Raw genomic sequence first — 27,573 nt, 5'->3', positions numbered from 1 at the left:
TATAAAGCCAATTAAAATTAATTAAAAGTCTGAGAATACAGGTGAATCTTAAGGATCTTTTTAAAAAGATCATTCTAAGAGATGCTCTGAGTAAAGACTATGTATTTTTGGTGCAAAATGTGCAGGCCTTTTGGGGAGCAGGGTGAAGTATTACATATGACATCACTGTGCAGTACTTCAGAGGTGCAATACAAGAGGGAGAGAGAATAATTGGCAGTGCTATATTCTGGCACTGCTTATGCGCCCTCCAAGAACTGGTGTCCTAAGCAACTGCCTAGGTCTGCCTGATGAACATGCCAGCCCTGAACCTAACCTACTTCATATAGTTGTGAAAATAAGATGAGGATAAAACCCCATGCATACCACCCTCAGCACCTTGGAGGAAGTGCAAGATAACAATGTAATAAGAACTCTTTCTCCTTTAAGTAGGAACGATGTCAGATAAAGGAACTCCATAACAATGTTGTTGCTATAGTGATGTAGAACCGAAGATGATACCTCTCTGCAATGCTTCTCAGGCAGCAGCAGGTACAAGATCATGAATGAATACATCTCACAGTGGATCTGATCCTTGGATTTCTACCAGCACACGTATGCCTTGTCTTGTTGCAGCCTCAGCCTATCTGGGCCATTTCATAATCAGCCAGAATGTGACATAGTTCCAAGATTACACCCTTTCTAGCTGACCTGGAAAGAAACAGGCCAGACACAGCTATGTCGTAGAATGATGTTATGTGCAGCACAGGTAGTTTGGAAGGAATGCAGTAAAGTTACTGTTTTACAGACAGGAAAACAGAAGTTTTGGGAACACAGAATCATAGGACTAGGCTGACATGTTGCAGTATTTCCTAACCTTGTGTATAGTACTGGAGGAATTAAGTAATGAAACACTTATTGGTGTTTAATTCTAAGCCCAACAGTAAATTCCTTTCTCGCATATCTGAGAGACCTGAGCCCTTCTCTTCACAATCTCAGTAGCCAGGGTCACCATGCAATATTGGGGCAGCTGTTGGTGACCCAGGGGCCTAGCAGGGCCCAATGCTGCCATTTTTCCATGTCTGCCCTTGGGAGGATGAGGCCCAGCTGATGGCAGCTGCCATTTTGCTAGAGCTGCAACTCCCCCTCAATATCATAGAACAATGCTATGTCAGGGGCATTGTGTGGGTGGTGGGATTGCAACTGCTGGTCACTGAAAGGAGCAGTGACAAAGTAAGCCCCTCCCCCAGAAACTCTTGTGGTCGCACCTATGTAACGAAGGGCACTGGGCCAAGGACACTTTCAACCCTGGAGCTGCCTACCAGCAGCTCACTGAGAGCAAGGTCTTAATAAATATGATGGTACATGGAGAGACAGTGGTTACTTTCACATATTGAATGTTCCTTTGTCTAGCGATCACCCTCACGAGAACTTTCTGCATGGCTGCATTAGCAATGAGTATAATACAGAATGCTTTCACATTCTTCAAAACTGCAAGGCACTCTGAGCCAACAGAATAGTACATGGAATGCATTTCACTACATCATTGTTTTGTCTTAAGAGACTCTCCTCCCAGCGTGCCTCCTCTTATATCCTGTTGACAGTCTCTGGTCTTTTACACCATCTGTTTTGAATACCCTCCCACTCTCCAAAGATCCTTTCTCCTTGTATTTGTGTTATGGGTTTCATAAGAGCTCATTACATTTCAGAGCATTCATCAGTTCATTTTATCTATTTCATGTTGCAGGGCAGTAACCATTTTAAAATTTTTATATATATATATATATATATATATATATATATATATATATATATATCTCAATGCGCTCTCTCTCTTTTAAAAAAAAGAATGCTGTTCTGTTATGCCAAGGCACTCTCTCAGCCTGCCATGGCTTCGACCTTGATAGCATACTCAAAATAGCCATTAGTCTAGCCCAGTGGTTCCCAACCAGGATTCTTCCAGATGTTGCTGAACTACAACTCAATGGCTGGGGCATGCTGGGAGTTGTAGTTCAGCAACATCTGGAGGAACCCTGGTTGGGAACCACTGGGCTAGTCTTTAAAGCAACCCTAGAAAATAGTACGTCATTACACCTAGCTGTCAGAGTGTACATACAAGACTTAAGGCAGCAGTTTTTGAGTCTGAATATTGACCAGCCAAGAGGTATCCAAAGAAAAGCCACTTGGGGGATTTAGGATGGTACATTTATAGCTATGTAAACCACTTTAGGAACTTTTGTTAAAAAGCAATATATAAATATTAGTTGCATTAGTAAAATCCGTATGAGGCTGTTCACATGAGCAGCCCTACCCAGGCTTAGGCAGCCCTACTTAGATGGGGCTGCTCGTGTGAAGCACTGACATCGAGACTGATCCCTACACTACCCTCCAGGTAGCCTGGGATTTTTACCTGACCATTTACCTGGGTAGAAGGGTGCGAGCACACCCTTCTACCCTGGTACACAGCTGTATGAATGCTCAGGCTGCAGGCAGCCCAAGTGGAAACAGAGCCAGACACCTAGAGCACCCGACTCATGACAGGATCCTTCAACGCACCTTGCACCTCACATGGTGCATTGTGAAATATCTGGAGGCTGGGATGCATTTCCTGGTTTCCAGAACACTGTGTGGCTGCCAGTCATGTGGGCACATGAGCTGCATGGCTAGAAGCATTGCTGGATCTTCTGGGAGGAAGGTAGGTGCTCTCCTGCCTTCCCACACTCTCCGGTGCTCTCAAAGGTGGTGTGAACGACCTTTACATGTTGCTTTGCAACTAGTACTGCCTGCTGTGTCTTTGCTTCTGTAAAACTTACACAATTGTACACCTGTAAAAATAAACAGATTATAGTAAACCCGATCAATCTCCAATGCTCTTTCCTTCAAAGGAGTTGACTTTTACAGGCTGCCTTGAACTTTCCACCACTTGGAGAAGAGGGAGGACAAAACGCTGTGTATAGCTGTATCAGCCAGTTTGTGCTGTGGCAGCCACAGTAGCAGCAGCCTTTCTGAGCATAGCAAGCACGGTGATGCCATGCAGTTCTGACCTTCTTGCTATTGAAAATCTACACGACTTTCAACTATGCTAGGCATGGGTTTCAGAAGTACAGAGGATGGAGGACTGCTTGAAGGCCCATCAGGCCTACTGTGTACAGGAATGTCTATAACGTTGCTTTGCCGGAGCTCTGCAAGCTCCCCATTCCTTGCATGGCACCAGAGTGCTCCTGAGGATCTGGGAAGAGCAACAACATGATAGTTGCTATGCCAGTACGGAGTTGACTCCTAGTATTCATTCAAGGGGACAAAAGCCCTTGTGCCAATTCAGGAACTCCTAGTTCCGGTTCTGTTAGCTGCTTTGAGGTGAACTCATTGGGACTTGATCTTTAAATATGTGACGCTTCCAACACTCAGAGTGGTAGTAGTTCTAAAGGCCTTTTGGTTCTGAAGGGTTGCCAGCCCTCCAGAACTGACCTGGAATCTCTAGGAATTGGCATGGAACTGAAGGTGACTGCGAGAAGAAGTCCTGGATATTTTAAGGGCTTGATATTGAGAAAAAATATTTGGGGGGTGGGTGGGAATACCCAGGAATAACTGCAGTCAGAGAGTTGGCAGTTTGAACAGGGAGGAATGTGGGAGCAAACATACTCATTTCAGGGGCCTCATAATCACCTATTTTTATGGCTATCACGTCATAGGGAACACAGGAACATAGGAAACTGCCATACACTGAGTCAGACCATTGGTCTATCTAGCTCAGTATTGTCTTCACAGACTGGCAGCAGCTTCTCCAAGGTTGCAGGCAGGAATCTCTCTCAGCCCTATCTTGGAGAAACCAGAGAGGGAACTTGGAACCTAGATGCTCTTCCAGGAGCGGCTTCATCCCCTGAGGGGAATATCTTCCAGTGCTCATACATCAAGTCTCCCATTCAGATGCAACCAGGGCAGACCCTGCTTAGCTATGGGGACAAGTCATGCTTGCTACCACAAGACCAGCTCTCCTCTCCATTTTAGGACTGGCCATTTGTACTCTCCCCTCTCCTCACCTCCCTCCTTGCCCAGCAATTTATATATAGGTCAACCAGCAGTAGATATAGTGCAGTATACATGAGGAGTTGTGATTGAACTGATGTATGCAGGTATGGAACTCTACCACAGAATCACACCTTACTAAATGTTACATGCAGATTTAAATAGAATGCAGGTTTAATTTCTTTGTATGACCAGGGAATGCACACAGAATTTTCTGATTGAGCGAATGAGACTAATATCTGGAGCATGAGGTCTTCCCCCCACCTTCTAAAGCCAGGAACTGCTTTTATTTCTAGAAGAGGAAGAAGGGTGTCCTAAAAAAGGAACAGTGTAAATGTAGCTGGTTGGTGAAACCAGATAGCCTGCATGTGCAAATACAAATCCATGCACCATCCTCGACCTATTTTCAGTCCCATTAAGTGTCCCTAGTAAAATGAAATGGGAATGGTGGCAAGACTTGCATGAGAAGGAGCCCCCACCAGGGCTCTTCAGCAAACTTGGCCATCATGGGACAAGAGGACAGAGACTTGTATGGACTGGTTGCTGGTTAAAGAACAGGAAGCAGAGAGCAGGAATAGATGGACAATTTTCACAATGGGGGAAGTAAGAAGTGGAATCCCCCCAGTACTCGGACTGGTGTTTTTAAACTTGTTCACAAATGATCTAGAGTTAGAGGTAAGTGGCAAGGTGGCCAGGTTTTCCGATGATCCCAAACTATTCAGGGTGGTAAAAATCAAAATGCAGGATTGTTTTATAGCTGCTTCCCTCATACAAGCAAAGAAAATTTAAATAGATTTAACTAAAAGTTTATTCAGCAACAACTCCATTTTCTCCTTCTTCTTTCCCTCCCTTTTTCTTTCTGAATCCACACCCCATGAAGAAAATCAGCTAAGGGGAATATGGCTGAAGTTATAAAATTATGTATTTTGTGGAGAAAGGAAATCGACAGAAGCTTTTTCCCCTCTCTCACAATATTAGAATGAGAGGTCATCCAAAGAAACTGATTGGCATGAGATTTAGGACACTCGAAAGGAAATACTTCTTCACATAGCACATAAATTATAATAGAGAATAACTGTCCATATTCAGTGCAGCATAGAATCTTCCCAGTGGCTGTTACTGGTGTCTGCCTTATATTTCTTTTTCGTTTCTGAACCCTTTGGTGACCGGGAACCATTTTTTTTCTTGTTTCTATGCTCTGAGAACTTTTTTTGCTGAGAAGTGGTATAACAATAATAACAATAATAACAATTTGTTGCCACACAGGAGATGGGGATAGCCACTAGTTTGATTGATTGGTTGATTAAGTGCCATCAAGTTGGTGTCGACTCTTAGCGACCACATAGATAGATTCTCTCTGGGGCGATCTGTCTTCAACTCGGCCTTTAAGGTCTCTCAGTGGTGCATTCATTGCTGTCGTATTCTAGTCCATCCACCTTGCTGCTGGTTGTCCTCTTTTTCTCTTTCCTTCAACTTTTCCCAGCATTATAGACTTCTCAAGGGAGCTGGGTCTTTGCATAATGTGTCCAAAATATGATAATTTGAGCCTGGTCATTTGTGCCTCCAGTGAAAATTCTGGATTGATTTGTGCTATGATCCTTTTGCTTGTTTTCCTGGCTTTCCATGGTATCCTCAAAAGTCTTCTCCAGCACCAAAGTTCAAAAGCGTCCATGCTTTTTCTGTCTTCTAGCCACTATCTTCTAGCCACTAGTTAGATAGCCACTATTTAGAGGGCTTTAAAAAAAGGATTAGACACATTCATGGAGGACACTCTCTTAATGGCTACTAGTGTGATAGCTTCCAGGTTCAGAGGCCAGGGAGCAATGATGGGAGTGGGCTTTTGCCTTCATCTCCTGTTTGTGGGCTCCCCAGAGGCATCTGGTTGACCATCAAAGGAAACAGATGCTAGACTTGATAGGTCTTTGGTCTGATTCAGCAGGGTACTTCTTATGTAGTTATTTGCATAAATTTCCCCTTACAGTTTATGTAGCTATAATGGGAATGTGCACACTAAAGGAGGCTGTGCAATCTCCTTTCATATCAGTGGAATTTCCCCAATGAAATTAATGGTAGGTCTATAGCAACAATGTTTGGTGGATTACAATCTATGCATGTTTCTCTCAAAACCAGCAACAGCAAATAACACATGCAAATGCCAGAGGCCCAGCACCTTCGGAAGGCCCAAGGCCATTATATTTTTACTGCCACTGGAACCCTTAAATTCTGCCCTCCTCCTTCATATCTGCATGTAGAAACTATCATATTAATAACCTCCCAAGTGTCTGGAGTGATGCTACAGAGGCATTGTGAGGGAGTTAAAAATGGTGGCCCTAACTGCACTGGCACTGAGAGGAGCAGCACTGCAGCTGCTGCCTGCCCCCACTCACTGTCTATCAGGGATCACCAACATAGGAGCCCTCCAGAAAAGGGCACTTTGCCACCCCAAACCTAGAACCAATCCTGGTATTCCTTATCGTGCACTTCAGAAATATTGATTATTCTACCACAATGATTGCAATAAGGTGTCCTCCTTTGGGATGCTTTAAATCCTGCCCCCACCCCCATGATGCAGCAAAATCATGCACCATCCTGCACACTTGCATGATAGGTTCAAATCAAGCCCTTTTGTTTTGGTATTTTCTGGACCAAAATAAAACACTTTGCATATTGTCCTGTCTGGTAGGAATCAGACAGTTTTTAAACAGGAAAAAGAAGTGCTGTCCCTCTTGTGAAACTCTTTTCAGAATACAAATAGCACTCGAGAAAATGTTCTGTTGCCAAGTTTCTTGTCCAGCTATTAATTATTGTATTTGTCATGAATTTTATAATAATTTGCAATGCTTCTAAATGTTCAGTGTATAAGGCTTGTTTTATGGCTGACTTTGTAAAAAAACAAATTACTATACTACATTAAATGGATATATATGCATAGTGATGTGTTTAAGTGTACAGTTGTGCTCAGTAATGCCTATTTTATATTTGGTGACCATAAACATGTCTAACTATACTCTTTGCTATTACAACAGCATGGATGACGTGTTTTTCAGTTCTGCACTCATCCAAATTAATATTTGTTTAATCTGGCATCACTCTAAATAATGTTACTCTGACTTGCTGGAGAAAACCTTGCCGCTGGCCATATTCAGTGGTACAGAGGTAAATGTCAGTAGAATTGCTGCTGCCATTAGTTTGCAGTGTCAGTCATCTGTAACAAGTGACTTTCGCAAGCCAGTGTTCTCTGATAGCATCGGGAAGCTGCCTCTAACCCCCACCCCCTCCAAGAGGGGAAAGGTTTGTTGGGCCAGAATACCTTGCAGAAAATTCATTAGCAATGCAGAATGCAATTCACTAGCGTGCAACAGAGAACTCTATTTGTTACCCTGGCAACAACCAATGAATTAGTCAGCATTATAAATTGTGGACATGCTATTAGAAGAGGTAATATTACTGGTACAATACATCTGGTGGAACAACTCCTGAGTGGGGGGAAACCATGTACATGCTGTGTGAGTCACAGAATCGGGAACTTCTTTAAGGTTAGTTTCTACCATGGATTAGCCACAGAAGCAATTTCTGTGGTATGTGGCCCTTAAAGCCAGATGTGAAGCTCTTCAGTTCTAAAGGTTAGACTGTTTTGCAGGACTAATAAAAAGCATGTGAATTAGTTCCTTTCTTGCTTGTACTCCATATGTGCTAGGATTGTCAAAAATTTTATGTAAAAGGATTTAAAGCCCAGGCACCCCAACTCAGAAAAAAACTGACAGATACTTTCAGAAACAAGTGCAAAGCCTTTTGGTTCAAATTACAATATAACTATTTTTATATGTGTAATTGGAACTATGTTCATTTGTATATGTGGGCTTGTTTTACTATAAGCAACTAGATTTATACACTCAGACTATAGGAACTTGAATGAGTAGAAGGCTGCATATTATGTAGAATAATATTTTGCCTTTGAGGGCTACATGACCCTCAGGAACCTATTTCTGGGTCATAGGGCATGCTTCTGAGGAGAGAAGTGAAAATTGTCTCCCATGGGCACACACGCTGCATTAGTGCAGAACATAGCAGCAGTGCCTGCACATCAGTGCTGCTTTGGAAGTGCTGGTGCTTCCTTAACCTCCATGTCAGCCAATGATGGTGTGCCATGGGAACACCATTTATACAAATGCTTTATCATGTGATCAAATATAGTTCTGATCTTCTAGACTTTCAAGGCTTTATATAATCAAAGCCCCTTTGTCTACTAACTATTGCGTTGTTTTCAGTGCAATGAATTATGTGATGTCTTCTGAACATAAGGGGTGGCAAATCCCAGCAGTGGACTAAGGTCCTCTACCAGTTTTATATGTGTGGCTGTTTATGGGGCCCCTTCTGCTCTGATTCCTTCAGCCCCCTCAAAAGGATTAATTGAGGAAATGCATCTGCACTTGACACTCTGTTCCGGGGTGCTTTCAAAGGGAATTTGTTCAAGCAAGTGTCTTTTAATTCACTATCCTTGTGACGTATGTTTCCAGTTGAGACAAGATAAGGTGCAATTGTGAATCTCTCAGGTTCAACAGAGATAAGCCAACTCAAACCCACACGAATTTGCACATAGCAGCTGATCCACACAGAAGCCGACCCAAACTCACACAAATTTGCCAGGGCTCAGAGGACTGATATGAACTGACTTCGATAAAGTCTATACTGAGAAGAATCATTATCTAGCTTGCAGCTAACAATATGAGCAGGAAGTTTCTTTCTCTAGCCTCTGGTACATGTGTTTATACCTTGGCTGACTGGTCTGAAGGACTTTTGGCATACTAGCAGAGAGGGGAAACCCAGATGAATTTGCCAGGCCACCATTGTTGAACAACTGAATGACAAAATATTTTTAAATGAGCTAAGATTCTCTGCTTGGTATCTCAAAGATCCCTACTATTTGAAAGGATTTAAGCTGTGGAATAAAATGCTACCCTACCAATGTTTATATCTTGTTTGTATATATCTAAGCTACCAAATTTACTACTTTTACAGCATAGCCAAGTGGATTTTTGATTTAACACATCAGAGATGTTATGCATGAAATGGGGGTGTCTGGCCATGTAGTAGGGACTAAAATGCAAACGACATGAAGTACTGTATGTGATAAAAACAATTGATTGGATACCTTCTATGAGCATAGCATACTCTACTACTCTATTATGAGACCAAAATGCAAACCTGGAACATTTCGAGCTGGGGCTTTTATCTCGCTTCTGCTCCGGAATGGAGGAAGGTATGTGTTCACGTATCAGCTAGATTTCCCCCAAAGTCCCTGCAAACTACTGGGGAGCACTTCACACATGATTTGGGTTATTCATTGTGCGTTAGAGCGTAGCCTGGCTTATGTCTGGGGTTAAAAAAATCCACTTTTTGTGTCAGTTTTTGGAGGCAAATTCTAACTCTCAGTAAAGCCACGCAGCAAACCCGCGGTAAAGCCTGCTGTCTGGAAATGCTCCTGCCTCCTTGTCCTAAATTTGTCTGCTTCTGAACAATGAAGCATATTGTTCTTATGAAATGTTTAAAGACAAATTACAGTACTACATGTGACATGCAGTTTCAGGATTCTTTCTCTGATGGTTTGTTTCTTTAACAAAAAACAACTCTGGAGGCTGCGGTCAAGAACAGAAAGAAGCTTTCTTGGGGAGGGGGAGCTGCTTAACCCTTTCCTTCCTGCCATTTGTCCACTCAAAATAACACCCCTACTAGCTGTTTTTTCTTCCAAGAGGGGAAAAGGACCCAATGAATGGTAAAGGAGCTTATGTGTGTGATTTCAAGAGGATAAACAGCAGGAAGAGAAAGGGTTAAGCAATCTTTTTTTTTTCTGCTCTTGATTGCAGCCTCTAAGCCTGCTTTATATTAACTACCTGTTGGGGAAATGGATTTTGTAACTGCACATCACAGGTTAGTAGCTGGTCACTGGCACAATTAAATCCAAAAGGTTGGAGTCAAACACAGGTGGTGGTTTAGTCCCATCATCAGGATTCAGGAGGGTGCTCAGAATGCTTAGGGCTGCCATGTATTTGTTTTATTAATGGCTGTAGTGAAGATGGCCCCTCAGGGCGGCTTAAAAGATACCTATCAAAAACAGAATGTCCATACAATTCCTATAAAGCAAATGCCATGGTTAAATAATAATTAAAATGCAATTTATTAAAAGGATAGTAAGACAAACTACTACGCATGACATAATAAAGCAGCAAAGAAAACTACTCCTCAGCCCAGCCCAAGTTAAAACAGAAGCCGAGTTTAGGGTGGTTGGGAAAGAGGGATAAAAAAACTGAAGAAAAATCACCACAGCTGTATGGGCTGAGGGAGAGATTTGCCATTCCTGTACTGGGTTTCTGAAACAGCTACTGGCAGTGGCATAGACTGGATGGCTGTCCTGAGGCTCTGGCTTAATACATCAATAGGTGGGCCAGGATGAATTGGAGTATGAGAGAGGAGATGGCACCCCCACCCCTATTCCCACAACAGCAATATGTAGAGTACAAATTGCCCTGTCCTAACAAGCAGAATTGGGTCTCAGGTTCAGACTGTCTACTTTAGAATATCTCTGGTCTAAATCATGTGCATGTTTGGGAACTTGTTTTAGAACAGAGATGAACATGTATTTACTTTACTGAATATCTTTATATTAGCAAGGATTATAAACTTCCTTGGCAAAACATGCTTACCAAGGAAGTGCGTTTGTGCATGGGTGTGTCTTAGGGATGTGCACAGAACTGGCGGGGCAGCTTGAGGGTGTAGGGGGATACCTTTAAGGACTGGGGAGGGTGCACTTAACCGCTGCAGAATAAACGGGTCCGGTGGGGCGGTAGCATACCTCCCTGCTGCCCCATTGCCTCCTTGGACCAGAAGTGACCAGAAGTACCCAGTGTGCACCCAACATGTGCATGCGTGCTGGGTACTTCTGGTCACTTCCAGTCCAAGGAGGCAACAGGGTGGAGGGAGGTACCCCTTTTACACTGCAGCACCATTGGGGGAAACATGGTGCAGGGGGTGTAAGTGCACCCTACCCAGTCCTTAAAGGTATCCCCCCCGCACCTTTGAACCAGTCAAAGTGGCAGTCTTTGGAACCTGTCCGGAGGCCCGTTATAGGGCCTACAAACAGGTTTGTGCACATCCCTAGTGTGTGTGAGGGTTATGCAGGAAAGAATCAGAGGAAGGAATATTTAACCCCTTCTTCTCCACCAGTCCTCTCCATCCATAAGCCTCCCTACCCCCACCCCTGCAAACAATCTTTTCCCTATTTTGGGCTTATTCTGGTCTTGGAACCCAGCTGGAGAAAACAGTTTTTAAGCAATGGCCCCAGGAAGTATTTGCAAGGGAGAAATGATGGGTAGAAGAAAGGTTAAGCACTCTCTCTCCTGCCCACTGATTTCCCCCTGCAAATGACCCCTAATACTGTAGTAGAATTATAAGTTAAAACAAAACAGAATTGGGAACCTGAGTAAGGTGAAGTTTCACCTCATTATGCAGAAACAGCATACAATGTTAATTCCTATTGCCATGTATTTTTGTACTGACTGAGAGGTTTACTTTTGAGATTCCACATCCTTTCTAGCATACTAGTCCCTTATAAGAGTTTGTGCTAGTGCAGACTTGTTAATTTGGCACATATCTGTTGTGCACAGTTTAAAATTTGTATTGCCCAATATACATTGTTGAAGAAAATGTATAGAAAATGTAAAAAGAGCCCCTGGTGGCGCAGTGGTAAAACTGCCGCCCTGTAATCAGAAGGTTGCAAGTTCGATCCTGACCAGGGGCTCAAGGTTGACTCAGCCTTCCATCCTTCCGAGGTCGATAAATGAGTACCCAGAATGTTGGAGGCAATATGCTAAAATCATTGTAAACTGCTTAGAGAGCTTCCAGCTATAGAGCAGTATATAAATGTAAGTGCTATTGCTATTGCGTATTTTCAGATTATAATCTTACCACTGTATTACTGTAGCCCCTACCACACCTTAAATGTCTCCACTGTTCTATGGTTTGTCCATTTAGTAAGTATAGGAAGAACATGTGCTAGTTCCCATTACTCAAGTACCCAAAGGAATATGCCTCAGTGCAAATCAGGGGTTTAGCTATAATTGAGCAGATGGTTTCAAAGAACCCAGCCCCCCCACCAGCTCCCTAGGAGCCCCCAGCTCCACCCCTCCCTATTTTCTTCTCTAGGAGAAGAATGGTAATTCAACTCCCATTAGCAGAGCAAAGCCAGTTTGGGGAGAATTCAGCCAAGCAAGAGGTCAGGAGACAGTTCTTTAAGTTTGAAGAACAACAAGGATTTATTTAGAAGTTACAAAAGGGTAGGAAAGCTGAGCTTAAGGCTGAAAGGGGAGACAGACTAAACAAACAACCATCACTGGAGAGACAAAAACAGAGACTAGCACTGGAAGAACAAAGAGGGAAGGAGTCCTGCACTTTTATCCATGACCCTAACCCCACCCACCCCCACCCCCAGTGGTCACTATGAGACATTGCAGCTGAGAGCTGATGCTGCCAGGGTCCTAGCTCAAAGATCTTCATTATCTCCCTCCCTCTGAGGGGCCTCCAGGGAGAGGGACCAACACAAGTCCCCTCTGCCCTAGCTACACCCCTGGTGCAAATGCTTCCAGAATGTCAAGTTACTGACCCACACATAGGAATGGACAGATTGTACTAGGTTGTAAGTCACACAGGGTAGGAAGTTGGAACCTGTTCTTTCACTTCTTGCAAACTACCATGTACATGGATGGTGGTAAATGAATTAATGAATAACTAACAAAAACACTATTGGTGTTCCAATATGTTAGGCTTACTTCTAGTTGTGAAGAGAGATCCTACCTACCTGTCTAAGAATGCATGTATATATATATTTCATAACTTTTAAATTTTGATCTTAATTTTAGTGTTAAGTCTACTTGGTAGTTATCATTTATTATTATAGATCATGAAAAATCTGAAAACAATACTGTTAATTTTTTAAAAAAATATGCAACCTGCTGTAATGTATTAAAACTGATCCCTCATTCTGTTCAAAATAAAAGGCTGTGGGGGTTTTTTTGCATTTTAAAAAACCCTCTAAGAATTATCTGTAGAAGAAGATACTAGAAACCTTATTTTCTAAGAGCAGTTCTATGAGCAAGAAACCACTGAAACCCTTAGAATTTCTCTCTCCTTAAGTTTGCCTCCAAAATTACCCAGAAAACACCTTCCCCGCACTGGCAAATGTACAAAGTCAACACGCTGAACAGTTTATTTAACTTGTAGAATCACTACTGAGCAGTATAAAGAGCCATGAATATTTAAACACCAGCTGCCTAGTCATCTTCTGTTTGCATTCCACCAAACGTTCAACTGATGTAGCTCACCAGCAAGAATGTTTGTGGGAGCATAAAAGGGAATCTAAAAGTATATATTAAAGCAACGTGTGTTTGTTTGTTCTACGAGCATTCACTCCAGAAATCCAAATGACTAGCTTTTCTTCTAGCCTGTGGAAGATTCAGCTGCCAGGTTGGCAGTGAATATCATGTCCAAATTCTAAGTGGACGTTGAATAGTCACATTTCACTTGGTTTCAGGTCACTGAGTTTTTGGCTTCTAGCCCCACACAAGGCAAATTAAGCTTGGTCCTTTGCCAGCTTTATTTTGGAGCATAAATAACCAGGACATTTTGCCAGCTGTTCTTTTTACTTTCATGTTAATGTTTTATATGGTACAGGTGAGAAGTACAGATGTGCCACAGCCATTTTCCCCTGTGAAACATGTAGCATTATATATCAGGTGATGATTTGTTTTGGATAGACATTTTCTTTATATAACCACCATCTAAAAGCATGTTCCATTGTGCTTTATCTTCAGTGTTGAACTGAATCACTGCTTTTGGTCACAGTGTTTTTGGCTGCAGTTCTTTGTACACCAATCTGGAGGTAAGTCCCATTGAACTCAGCTTACTCAACTGGCTTCTGGCTAAACATGCATAGGCTTGGATTCTTAGCTTCTGTTTGTCACACATAATTTGCTGTAATTCTAGTGCACATTCGACTACAGCTTTATTTCAGTCCATCAAACCACCCCATCATCCCAGCAAGCACTTGCAAGAGTGGCTTCTTTCACAGGGTATATGGTGTGTCAAAGCACCATCTTAAGTGGGGCAGGGGAGACCTCACCTAAACACGCAGCCCACAGCAAGAATGGCCTAAATAAAGAAACAAACAAAGTAACCCTTGCACCTGTACACTGAGATGTTTGAGGCTCTGTGACCAGAGGGCTTGTGCCACTTTGCAGGATTCACTCTCTGCCTGCCCCTGCAAGATTATATCCGAGTACTGCAGGAGCATCTGTGATGTTGGGCTGCTGGAATCACTGAGGAAGAGGAAGAGCTGATTAACCAGCTCACTTTTTTTAAAAAAGTGCCATTGTTCACCCACTTATTTAAGCTGGAGGTAGAGTCAGAATAGCACCTCAGGCATCAATGCAAAGGGTGGGCTGGAGAAGTGGGAGAGGTTATAAGTGAGAAAAACGGGAACATTTTTTCTTTTGGGGAATATGGTAGATTCATTTTTGGAAGGGGAATCTCTGGGGGAAATGGATTTAGGGCATGAACTGAGCACATGAAGCTGCCTTATCCTGAGTCAGACCACTGGTCCATCTAGCTCAGTACTGACTGCTGCCTGGCAGTGGCTTCTCCAAAATTTCAGACTGGACTCTCTCCCCATTCTATCTGGAGAGACTAGGGACTGAACCTGGGGCCTTCTGCAGACAAAGTAGATGCTCTGTCATCTACAGCCCCTCACCTACTTTTTGAATCAAAGAGAGAATATTTTTTGGGGAAACAAACTAAACAAGGAAGTGATCTAGAGGATCTGGGTGGGTAAATTTAATTGAAGTGGGATTGATTTGAAGGTATCTGGACTAGATAAATTAACAATGGGGAGTATGTGAATGGGGGAATTATTCAGAGGGTTTGGTGTTTGCTCAGTTTCCACCTTGTATGCAGTTTGTAGCCTTGTAGCCTTGTAGAATGGGAAAGCCATTCATCTCTCAGCCTCACGGATTTGCCTTCAATTAAAGGGAGAATGCAGCAGCAAATGATGAGTCAAAGGAGTTTTGGTAGATGGCACACAAGACACCATTTATGCCTTGTACTTGGGTTGTAGCCTTGGGTGCTTTTCCAGCACTTGCTTTCTAACAGTGGGAAGCTTATGAGCATGTTAAGGTATGACAGCAATAGCATCCGCCGGTGGTTCATCCTATGAATTTGGTTTTCAGTGACGTTTTCCAGATTACATGTTGCAATGTACTCACAACATATCCGCTAAGTGCCCCTCCATATTGCTTGTGTTTCCACATCGGTGGCTTTGTGTTTTTAGCAGGATGCCGTTCACATTTCCCATGCCTTGATTCAAATTTTAATGATGCATTTTTGTTCTACAACATTGTAAGCATAGGCAAAACTAGGGTAGGGCAGCCAGGGTATGTGCCCTATGCACCACTTGGCGGGGGCACCAGTGTCATGCTGTCCCCCACCCCCTCCCCAATTCACAGATTTTTTTTTTTAAAAAATCCCTATAGCCCCTTCGGGGGGCTTCCTTAAGGCCGCGGGGGGGGTATCTGCAAAGGTCCCCCCTCCCCTCGCCGGCCTCTTAGATCACTGCTGCAGCCTGTCTCGGACTGATTTGCAGGCCTGTTCAGGCCTACAAAGATCAGTGCAGAGGCCATTTTGGAGGTCGCTGCATATGATCAAAAGGCCTCTGTGAGCCTGGCAAGGCACAGGACCTTGCAGGGACCATTTGAGCATGTGCGGTGGCCATTTTTAAAATTAAAAAAGGGCTGCTGAAAACAAAAGTGGCTGCCGCACATGTTCAAATGGCCTCTGTGAGACCCAAGTCTAGATTTTCCCCTGATCTGGGGATTCAGAAGAATGCAAAGTTGTTGGCAAGGGACCCGAGCATTTAAAAAACAGATATAAATGGCACAAAAGTAAGTGGACAAAACATCCCTTAAAAAGACGATGTTGGTTTAATACCTTGTAAGGTGGCAAAACTGAAGGGTGGGGGGGGGAGAGGCAAGGAATTAAATAGAGATATTCACTCGCATGCTGTTCAGTTCTTTATACAGAGCTCTATCTTTATCTGCATATTTGTCAAGCCATCTCATTATAAGGTTTGTGGGGTGTCAAACTTGGAAAGTGCCTGCCTTTAACGTGTGTGGTGCTTTAAAAAAAACACCTCTTGGAATGTATTGCCATCCCAGTGTTGTGCAGACTTACCATACTGAGAAATGGCTTGTCTTTTGAAATAATTGGTTAACGTGCTGTAAATTATTCCCTTCAATTTAGCTGAGTTGTACTCAAGTTTTTATTGCCCGTGCATCCCAAGTAGATTTGCTCAAGTTTCCTTGCCTTCTACAAAAGTTATATTTTAGAATGTCTTTTTTTAAAAATCAATGCAACTCCCTTTTTACTTTGAGCACAATTGTTTTTAAAAGACACATTGAATAGTCATGCTGTGATTCTGATTGACTCGTGCATTTGATAAACTAGACATAAAGTTTACTGTCCAGTCTGCCTGTTGCCTGTTTTTACCTTTAGACCCAGGAACTTGAGGGGATGGGGCAGGGGCAACCTTTTACCAAACCTTTGCAGTGTGGCAGAGACAGAAAATTGATGACTGCAGTGCAGGGTAGATTATTGTTATAAATTCTCTCTCTCTCTCTCTCTCTCTCTCTCTCTCTCTCTCTCTCTCTCTCTCTCTCTCTCACACACACACACACACACACACACACACACACACACACACACTTTTTCTGATTCGAATATCACACTGTTTTGATGTTCTGTGGCTAGTTGCAACATCCACCTTCTTCCTGATCAGGCTGCTAGATCCAAGCCTATTGTAAGCTGCTGGATAATTTCAGATTGTTTGGGGCCCCTAGGATTTCCCATTGCAACCATCTCCCTTTAAGGCAAAAGCTGTTTGGACAGAAAAAAAAAATCCCTAAATTTCTTGGAGGCAGCAACATGTAGTGAGGTGTGCTGAGGTGGCAGAGCATTTGCTAAAAAGAACTTTCACTGCTTAGCTCTATGGAGGCATGCCCAACATATAGATGTGCTGTGTTTCCTTGGGAAGGCGACTGGCACATATGTGCCACATGTGTGGCTGTATGTGTGTATGCATGTGTATGTTGCTTACAACCTGTTTCTCCTGAAAGTGTCTGAACTTGTATTTTTGAGCTGATATTATGGTAAAGTTATCTGAAAGATGGGTGTCAGATGTTTGGACAGGGGCGCAATTTCAGTGCTTGCCCTAGGTGCTATTTTCCCTAGATATGCCTCTGGTTGTAAATGTGCTTCAGGAAAGTAGCTGTACTTTTCTGTTGTAAGGAGCTTTGCCCCACATTTTATGTGTTGTAGCATTTTACAGTATGGACAGTTTGCCCCCATCCGCCGCCCTTGCTTGCTTCCTCTGCCCCCTTGCTGCAGGGAGAGAAACCAGCAGGGAGAAATCTTGGCTTTCTCTTCCCTTCCTTCCCACATATCCCAAACCACACACCTCCCTCTTCCTCCGCTTGCTTCAAGTATAACTTGAACTTGTCAACACAGAAGGGGAGGGGAGAGCAGCTGAGCAGATTTCTGAATCCAACCCTTTCTCGTGCACCTTTTACTGAAGAGGAAGCTCACTGAACTAAATAATTTACTTCTGTGCAATCCCACTTGCTTAAGAGCCTCCCTATCTCTTACAACTTTTTAAAAGGCAGTCAAGACACATTTGTTCACCCAGGCTTTTAATTAGAGACTGTTTTAATGTTTGATGATTTTTAATAGTTTTAAAGTTTTAAATTTTAAATTGTTGTAATTTTTTAACCTTTTTATTTGTGTGTGTTTTTAAATTGTTTTGTTGTAAACCACCCAGAGACTTGCATTTTGTTTGGTATACAAATATGTTAAATAAATTACTAATAAATACAACAAGGCAAAAGGCAGGGAGAGAGAACAGTCACTTACTTAGAAGGAAGCCCATTGAACTGAATCATGATTCATTTACTTCTGTGCAATCCCACAGCCCTCACTGGAGGAGCGCTCCCCTCCCCTCCCCTCCGCCTCTTCCCTCCTATTTATGTATTTATTTATTTCTTGGGAGGCACCTCGTGGAGAAGGCCCGTCAGGAGGGAAGCAGCGAGGGAGGCAGTGGAGAGGAGAAAGGTGCCCCACCGTTGCCGCAAGGCTCCCCGGCCCTAGCAGGGCTCTGCCTGGGGCACCGACTGAAGAGGAGTGGCGGAGGCGACGGCTGCTGCTGCTACGGCCACCCCCAGCAGCCCTGGATGGGGAGCTGAGGGGCCACTGCCCATCACCACCATGGAAGAGAGCGCCCACCCGGGCATGCCAGTTCCTTTCTTCCCCCTTTCCACGCTCGCCACATGATTCCCTTTCGCTCCCCCATTTAAAAAATATTTTTTTAAAAAAAAATCATGTCACACACACTCCACAACTCCATTGGTCCAAATGGAGCAGGAGGAGGGGCAGATAAATGTGTTTCAATGAGAATATGGACACTCCTGCCTGGAAAATATGTTTCAGAGGATGGAAAATATGAATGGCCACCAGCTTACAACGAAGCATTAAACATCCCCTTACTCTCGTTTTGAAGCCGTTGCACTATTCTGTCACAGTTTGCAATGCATTAACCGTTGCAAATCTCGTGGTCTGGAAAACGCCAGTGAGATGCTGCCAATGAGCAGAGCAGGGAGTTGCAGCTCTGGGTGCGTATAGTCAAGGGAAGGTGTGACACAAGGGATGGTTTGGCAGGCTGGGTTGGACTTGTAGCACCTTTTGGAGAACCAGCCATCCATGGGCACTTGTCTCCTGCAATTCTCCCAAGTTTCCTGTACCTACACCTAAGCAACTGGCATGGAGTTGCTTAGGAGTATATGTACTTCATGTTTATGCATGTATTTCCCCCCTTCTGTTAGAGAGAAAAATGAATTGGTAGGAAATCTGTGATAGCATCTCCCATGGGTTTTTTAGAAGTTAAAAGCAGTTGTGAGGAGTCTAAGTCACAGTACAGTAATGCTGAGGTGGTGGTGATTAACCTTTTCCCACTGTGCTGTTTTCCTGAATAAAGTTCCCCTTACAAGCTGCTCTTTGCCAAGTGTGGGGGAAACTTAAAGGAACCATATGGGTGTTGTGTGTCTAGTGGGACACTTGCAATGTTTTTCTTCCAAGGGGGCCCTTAAAGTCAATGGTGCCTCACAAAAGGATAATTTCTAGAAAGATTTGTTCAATTGGCTAGTTAGCTTTGGTTGTTCTGTCTCCATTTCTGACTTCACTAGCAGCAAGCAAAGACCATCAGCAAAAGGACCACTGGTGAATGTAAGAGGAGGTCACCAGTCCTGAGCATAGCAGGAGAGGATGAGTTGGCACTAGTGCCCCCGCCCCCACCACCCCAGAACTAGAATGGCCTCTCTTCTAGGGGAAAAACAATTACTCATTTTCAAACTGAATATTTATTTAAGATCTTTATATCCTGCTTTTCCAATCATATTGTTCAAAATGGCCTATAATCATAACATCATATAATACACCACTGATAAATAAAATAGCAGCAAATACATACCCACCACCACATGCTTAAAACAAAACAATACAGAGAAAACAACATGACTGTTATCTAAGAGGCAACTTTTAAGGAGCATTTAAATCAAAAGCATGAGGAAAATAGCAAAGCCTTCATCCAGCATCTGTAAGAGGATATTCCAGAAGCATAGCACCACCACAGTGATGGCCTATTTTGGTATTGCAGCACCTGAGGCAAGGCGCCAAATGCTTCAATCCCCAAATAGAAGGGGATTGAAAATAAAGCTGTTGATAGTATAATGCCTTTATACAAATCTATGGTGCAGTTACATTTGGAATACTGTGTCCACTTCTGTTCAGAATATCTCTAAAAGGATATTGTAGAACTGGGAAAGGTGCAGAAGAGAGCAACCAAGGTTATTAGGGGGCTAGAGCATCCTCCTTATGAGGCAAGATTACAACACCTGGGACTTTTTAGTTTAGGAAAAAAGTGACTAAGGGAAGACATGATAGAGGCTTATAAAATTATGCATGGTTTGGAGAATGTGGATAGGGAGTCCTTCCTCTCTCACAGCCTAGAACCAGGGGTTGTCCCATGAAACTGACTGCCAGGACATTTATGACTGCCTTTTTCACACAGTGCAGAATTAATCTATGGAATTCTCTGCCATGTGGTGTGGTGATAGCCCCCAATCTGAATGGTTTTAAGAGAGGCTTGATCAAATTCATGGAGGAGAAGTGTAACAATGGCTACTCGTCTTGATGACTATAGGCTACCTCCAGGCTCAGAGGCAAGATGCCTCCAAATACCAGTTGCAAAGAAGCAGTGGCAGGAGAGGAAGCATGCCTTAATCTCTGGGGATTTCTCCACACAGCAGGCTTCATTGTGAGTTTTCTGGGAGGCTTTACTGCAAACTCCAAACCTCAAAAAGTGGATTTCTTAATCCTGGATATAAATCAGGCTGCACTCTAATGTGCTGTGAAAAACCCAAATTATGTGACAATGCTCCCCAGTACCTTGCAGGAACTTCGGGGTAATTCTGCCCGATATGTGAATGCACACCCTCCATTCCGGAGGAGATGCAAACTAAAGTGCTTTAAAAGCCCAGTGTGAAAAACTTCCTGGTTGTATGGCTTCCCAAGGCATCTGGTTGGTATAGATCTATGCAGACAAGCGAGTTCATATGGGAGAATATTGTCTGTTGCCCAGTATTTCTATATAGATGAAGTTAAAACAGTGGCTGAAGTCATAAAAATCAGTCAGGCTAGTATAAAACTGGAAAGGCAGCAACTTCAAAAGTGGCTGAGGGGCTAGGATAAGACATCTGAGGCCACATGGGCTCTGTGTGTGTGTGTGTGTTAAAGAGTATGTGTGCTTAAATATGAATGAGTGTAGAATAGAAACCTTATGTGTGGGAGAGATTGAAAGGGTAGCCTGGAATGTATATGAAGGATTATGGGATGAGGATGAAAAGCCTTTAGGTCCACCATTTTTAAAGGCAATAGCACCGGTGAATAGGTGTCTTGAAATGATTAAATCAAAAGCTGTCTTTCATGGAGAAGCACTCCTTACCTATTGCTTACACATGGCTGAGGCAGATCAAAGAGGCTATGCAGAGCCAATGCAAACACTCTGGTTCCCTATAGAAGGCACTTGTTATCAGGGATGTGCCAGGATTGCAGTCCCATAGCACAGAGGATTATTTATTCAGCCAGTATAATAATTTTTCATTGGCCCAGACTGGATTTTCCAATGCTGAGAAATGAAGGTCAGGAAGTAACTCTATCTGGAGTTATTTATAAACCAGGTGCTTGCCACTTAGAACAGTGACATTTGACATACAGGGGGAGGGCGGTGGGGGGGAACACTGGCTTGTATTGATTCCCAGCCACTATAACAACTGCCTCCTTTCAGGACTTCAGCAAAGGGCTAAAATGTGAGAAAGTGTGAATCCGGCTGCTGACACTCAGTGGCATCAATGATGAATCTAACCCTCTCAAAAATGTAAAATCCAGACATCAACTGTCTTCTCTAAGACATCTTTGATTCACATCCAGATAATCAACTAGTAATGTTTATTTTTCTCTCCTTAAGCTGGACTGATGTCTTGCCATCAACATAATTGTTTCTTCAGGACCTTGTATGTGTGAGTGTTTGTTTTTTTAAGTTCTAGGTGGAACACAACTGTTTAAATTTAGTGGTAGTAGCAAATGTCATCTTGGAAAGGACTGTGCACATCCATAACAGTCCAGATCAAGCAAACCCTTTCCTAAAACTTGTGCCTAAGCCATCACATAAGACTTGCTGGCACTAAACAGCAGCCACAAGGCATCTTGCTCTTGTTCCCTTAACACCTGAATTTTGATCAATGTCTACATATATTGCTCAGTAGTGAGGACATATTTCTTCTATGCACCGTGTGGTTTTTGAAAGGACAAATTTAACTGAGTTGCTTTGATGCAGTTTGCTCTCAGGTTTGATTAAAAATCTGCCCAATGTTTAAATGCTTGCTAAGACAATGGGACCTACACGCAACTGCTTTGCTTTTACTACAGGATAGATTTAAAGGCTTTGTGTTTAAATAAATTATTGATGACTTTGGTGTGAGCATGCAGCTCTGTGAATGCTGCACGTCACATTATCTTCTTTGAGAAGGAATGGACTATGTACACTATGGGAAATCCCCATTCATATATAGTGTTGCCCTTCTTTAGTTTTTCCTTCTGGTTTATGCAGGTGTTGGCTTCTATCCGACATACAAGAAATACTAAATGATACTAAATATTCCCAATGTTTATAATAAAGCTATAGTAAATATTGGGGGAAAAACATATTAAGACATCATTTATCTTATAGTCAAGGTTAAGATGCTTCCCGGTGGCAGTTTACCCCACAACAGAAGAATGGAGTTTGACACAAGGAAGTACCTCAAAAGAAGAGATACCTACTAACATAAAATTGGATGCAGTTATTACTGGGTTTGCAGTGAATGTTGCAGGAATCAGCACATCCCCAGGTGCCTTGTGGGCATCAGGTGTGCCAATTCAGCATGCTATCTATCTTGAAGTACCATAAGAAGTTCCTCCTTCTGCAACCAAAGCCTGGAAGAGTCTGGAAGAGACAAGAGAGCTGTTGCTCTTGATGCTGTTTCAGTAGAAATGGATGGATGAAAATATATTGTGCTTGCTGGAGAGTAACCATCACCGAGCAAAATTGCCTATATATGGGCAAATCTCTCTCTATCTCCGCACACAAACACATGCATGCATGGCCCCCAATCTTTATTTTCACTCTTCATTGTCGTGAATGAATTAAGATGGTTATCTTCTCCTGATCTGAAAGTAAAGGTGAACCTTATTTAGCAAATCCTGTTCTTTTATGTTTTGCCGTATCAGCTTATTGCCAAGCCTGAGGCCATCTCCCTTCTGCCTCTTTTTTTAAAACCATACAAATGTTGCCTGTCATGTTAATACAATGGACTGAAGTCAAGCTTCTTTCTATTTATAGCTTTATTGGAACTAAGAAAATGAGGCAAACTGAAAATATACTCTTAATCACCCCCAGGAAAAGCTACCATTATATTTCTGGTTGCATAAGCACACTAGATTGGAAAAGCTGAGATCTGTTCAAGACCTTTTGATCAGGGGGAGCTTTGCAAGTGCAGAAAATTAAAAACACAGACAGATGGGGATTAGAGTTGAACATCGGGAGAATAATTTCCTTTTTTAATTTCAGTTCCACCAATGTATAAAAAGTATTAACAGTCCGGTTATGGAACTTGCGTCAGAGCTCAACTATATATGGAACAATAATGCTAAATGTAATTAAGTCATTACAGGGTCTGTGTTTGTTTTATGGAGGTAAGATTCTTTTCAGATGCATAAAAGAAATGCTTTTCAAGCATCTCAAAAGATAGATGGATGGACCAAAATGAGTTTTTAGATACCAATTTTAACATGCAATGCAGTCTTTTGTATGTTTACAGAGTTCTGAGTAATCTGCTTGCATGTTTATTCAGTTAACAAAATTTCACCTTGTCCAATTGGGTTTACTCCTAAGTAAGCGTGCATAGGATTGTGCCTCTGTTACTCTGCAAAACCTGCTTGACATCGCCCCTTCCACTCTTAATGAGAAAATGCAAAGCTAAAATCTAAGCCTATATATATATATAATTCTCTAAGGCGTACCCGTTGTTAATCCTGTGTGTGGCAGTTCTTGCAAGAGTTTGTGAGCAGAAGCACCATGGTGATTGGGCAGTGGAGATTCCATATGCAGAAAGGGAGGAAGAGGCTGTGAGAGCAGAAGCACCATGGCGAATGGGCAGTGGGGATTCAATATACAGATAGGGAGGAGGAGCCTGTGATGGTTAAGGACAGTTGGAATGCAACTGGTCGGAAGGTGTTCTTAATTGTAGAGGAGAGGAATCTATATATATAAAAGGACAGTGGGCAGGGGTCTGTGAAGAAAGGGGTCGTGAGGGAGGAAAGGGCCTCTTCAGGAGAAGCTGGCTGCCGTTGTGTGAATTAGATGAGGAAACAAGATGAACAAGATCTGTTAACTCAGGCAGGGAAAGAGAGAGAGAGAGGAAAAAATAAAAGTGGGGAAGAAAGAAGAGGTGAAGAACAAGTGGAGGAGAGAGGAAAAGAAGGGAAGGGAAAGAGAGAGGAAAAGGAAGGGCGAGGGATGGGCCCAAGCCTGTCAGCGGCCTGAGGGGAACAAGCAGCCATGGCGGCTGCAGCAGCAAGGAAAGGCCCAGTCAACCACTGCTGCTGTTTGGGGCTACCGAGGCCATTGGTAGAGGCAGGCAGGCAAGGGACGGATCCGGGTCTGTCAGCGGCCTGAGGGGAATGGGCGACCATGGCAGTGGCATCAACAAGGAAGGGTCTGGTCAACCGCTGCTGCTCCTGCTCTTGTGGGGACAAGCAGGAGTGGGGCTCGGGTGAGAGTGTGGAGGTCCCTGGGGATAGGGGGCTGCAGCTTGGCCAATAGGTGCCAGCAATGCTGCAGCCGTGACCAAGAGGGGTGAGGGGGATGGAGTAAAGGGATGTAGGAGTGACCAAGAGCGATGAGGGGGATGGAAGCAACCACATGGAGGAGGAGGAGCAGGAGTACGGCTCAGGTGAGGGTGGAGAGATCTCTGAGGTGAGGGGGGCTGTGACGGGGTGAGGGGAGCAATCAAGTACTAGAGCACAGATGCTCTGTGCAGGTCAAGCTAGTTTGCATTAAAGGAACAAGTTTGCCATAGCAGTATCTGGTATATTTTGACTTATTCTAAGACCAAGCATGAATTTAAGGTAGAACAATATACAGCATTTGGAAATATTGTTACACATATTAAGAATTTAACAGATGCAAAGGAAAGGGGTGGTCTTACCTTGCCAGATTTAATGTTGTATTTTGATGCTGTATGTTTGACATGGCTAAAGGAATGGATAACATTGAGAAACCCTAGAGTCCTTGATCTGGAGGGATTTGATAGAAGGTTTGGATGGCATGCTTATCTATGGTACGAAAAAACTAAAGTACATAAAGATTTTCTGAATCACTATGTAAGAAGGAGTTTAATGAGGGTATGGTTAAAATATAAAAATTGGTTGGAACCAAAAACTCCGTTATGGATATCCCCGATCAAAGCTTTATCACGTAAAGAAGTAAATATGCAAATGTCTGGGGGTACGTATAGAGATCTGTTGTATTTTTATGGAAAGGATTGTAAGTTAAAATCTTTAACTGAATTACAAAATGTGGTCAGAGATTGGTTTCAGTACTATCAGTTAAATGAGATATATAAGAAAGACCTTAAAGTTGGATATGAAGATCAGATTTTGAATTTTGAGAAGGAATTATGTCAAGACGATGAAAAATTAATTTCCAAAATGTATAAATTATTACTTTTGGAGGAGACAAGAGAGGAATTGGTTAAAACAACTATGATAAAATGGGCTCAAGATGTTGGACATAATATAGAAATGGCAGCATGGGAGAAGTTATGGAAAAGTGATTTAAAATTTACTGCTTATTATGCTTTGAAGGAAAATTATTACAAAATGATGTATAGATGGTATTTAACGCCCAAAAAACTGGCATTAATGTATAAAAATGTTTCAAACAAATGTTGGAAGTGTGGGCATATTGAAGGTACTTTTTTTCATATGTGGTGGACCTCTGGGAGGGCTAAGGCTTATTGGGACATGATATAATAAATTGAAGAAGATACTTAAAGTGACATTTCCTAAGAAGCCAGAATCCTTCCTGCTAGGAATAACACAAGGAGCAATTTCTACAAATAATTTAACTTTTTTAATGTATGCTTCTATGGCAGCTAGAATATTATATGCACAGAAATGGAAGACTAATGAACTGCCTTCAAAAGAAGATTGGCTGATAAAAACTTTAGAATATGCAGAAATGGCGAAACTTACAACACCGATCAGATACCAAAGTTTAGAATGCTTTAAGGAAGACTGGAAACCTTTTTTGGTTTATTTAAAGAATTATTTTCCTATTATGGATCTTACAGCAGGATTTGAAATTTGAAATGCAGGTTAGGCAGATTAATGGTGGTGGAAGGGTTAAATTTGTGTTTTTCTTTTTAAATTAATGTTACAATAAGGGTAAAACTTATAGTTGGTATCATGAAAAGAGGTGCACGGGAAGTCAACTTGTAATTGTGTTTATTATGATTGTTATGGTTATTATTGTCAAAAGTTAATAAAAATTTGAAACGACAAAAAAAAGGAAATATTGTTACACATATAAAATAATTTGTGTTAGTGTCATGTAGCAACTAAATGTGAACCAGGAAGCCCAAGCTCAATTCTGTTTTTTTAAATGTATTTGTATATCACCCATCCACAAATTTATCTCAGTTGGGCTATTCCAGGAGGAGGGCTTTTTGCACCTATTTCTGTGGGCTTCTAGATTGAACTGCCCATGGAAGAGAAACGGAACTTCCACAAACAGCAGTTCTCACAAAGTGTTTTTTGCATACTTCTCTCACTATTTTCCATTTGCACTAGGGGGTGGAATCCTCCCAGTTGGTTATCTGTACCTCTTCTGCCCCTCCCACTGTCTGACATCCCGACCAATGAAGTGAGCATGCTCTGAGGGACTGCAGGGAGCCCTTGCACAACTTCCCCTCCCCATGTGTGCACACTGTTGTACAAAAGCCCTTGGAGTCCAGAGTCTTCTGCATGCTCTGGAAAGGTTCTGCAAGTTTGGAACATGTCGCAGAACCTCGAGTTCCCGTGATCATTGCAGAGGGCTTGGAAATATATTTCCACTGAGGGTGAGGAGGCAGCAGTGGCACCATGAGTTGCTTATACGACCATTGCCTTCTCCTACTTCTCTCCCTCTCTATCTGCAGATTGGAATGGGTGAGGAGAAGAGTGCAAGAGCAGCAATTTAACTAAATAACAAGAAAGGAGGAGAGTGTGCTCTCAGCAGAACAACAGATGCATGTTTACTCCAAAGGAAGACCCATGAAGTTCCATGGGATTTGCTCCCAGGAAAGTGTGCACAGAATTGCAGCCAAGTCATTTCATATGACTGGGCAAGAGGAAAGGGGAACAATTCAGCCCGATTGCAGGAACTGGTTTATTAAGAGAGATGATTTCTTTCTTTCGGTCAAACCTCCACAGCAGTTTTAACAGGAGTATGTGGGAGGTGGGGAAGGATTCTGCAGAAGTGTGTGTGTGTGCGCAATTATGATAAAGTTTGGAAAGCTGAAAGTATGTTTTTGTGCAACAACCACATTTTAAATAAAAACATACTAGCTGGCCCAGGTGCAGAGCATCTGCACCTCCCTCATTCTCGGCCCCTTGTTCTCAGCCCTTCCCCCTCCTCTCCCCTCCCCCCCCTCCAATGTTCTTTCTCTCTGGCCGGCCACCTGGCCAGCCTCTTTTTCCAGCTGCCTGCCATTCTCTTCCCACCCCCACCACCGCTTTCTCTCCCACCCCCCGGCCACTGCTGCTTTCTCTTTCTCTCCCCCTGCT

The 27,573-nt window shown here is 42.8% G+C and overlaps 1 long non-coding RNA gene across 1 annotated transcript; it reads left to right on the top strand.

Annotated features, from left to right (window-relative positions):
- Positions 1 to 487: 487 nt before the first annotated feature.
- On the top strand, positions 488 to 27,350 carry LOC128347117 (uncharacterized). Its single transcript, XR_008317399.1, has 3 exons — positions 488 to 591; positions 13,866 to 13,933; positions 26,946 to 27,350. It is a non-coding gene; the product is annotated as an uncharacterized LOC128347117 (long non-coding RNA).
- The last annotated feature ends 223 nt before the right edge of the window (positions 27,351 to 27,573 follow it).

This window comes from Hemicordylus capensis, chromosome 2 (genome assembly GCF_027244095.1).
Source record: "Hemicordylus capensis ecotype Gifberg chromosome 2, rHemCap1.1.pri, whole genome shotgun sequence".
NCBI classification, from domain to species: Eukaryota; Metazoa; Chordata; class Lepidosauria; order Squamata; family Cordylidae; genus Hemicordylus; species Hemicordylus capensis.
This window is presented reverse-complemented; position numbering and strand designations above follow the sequence as displayed.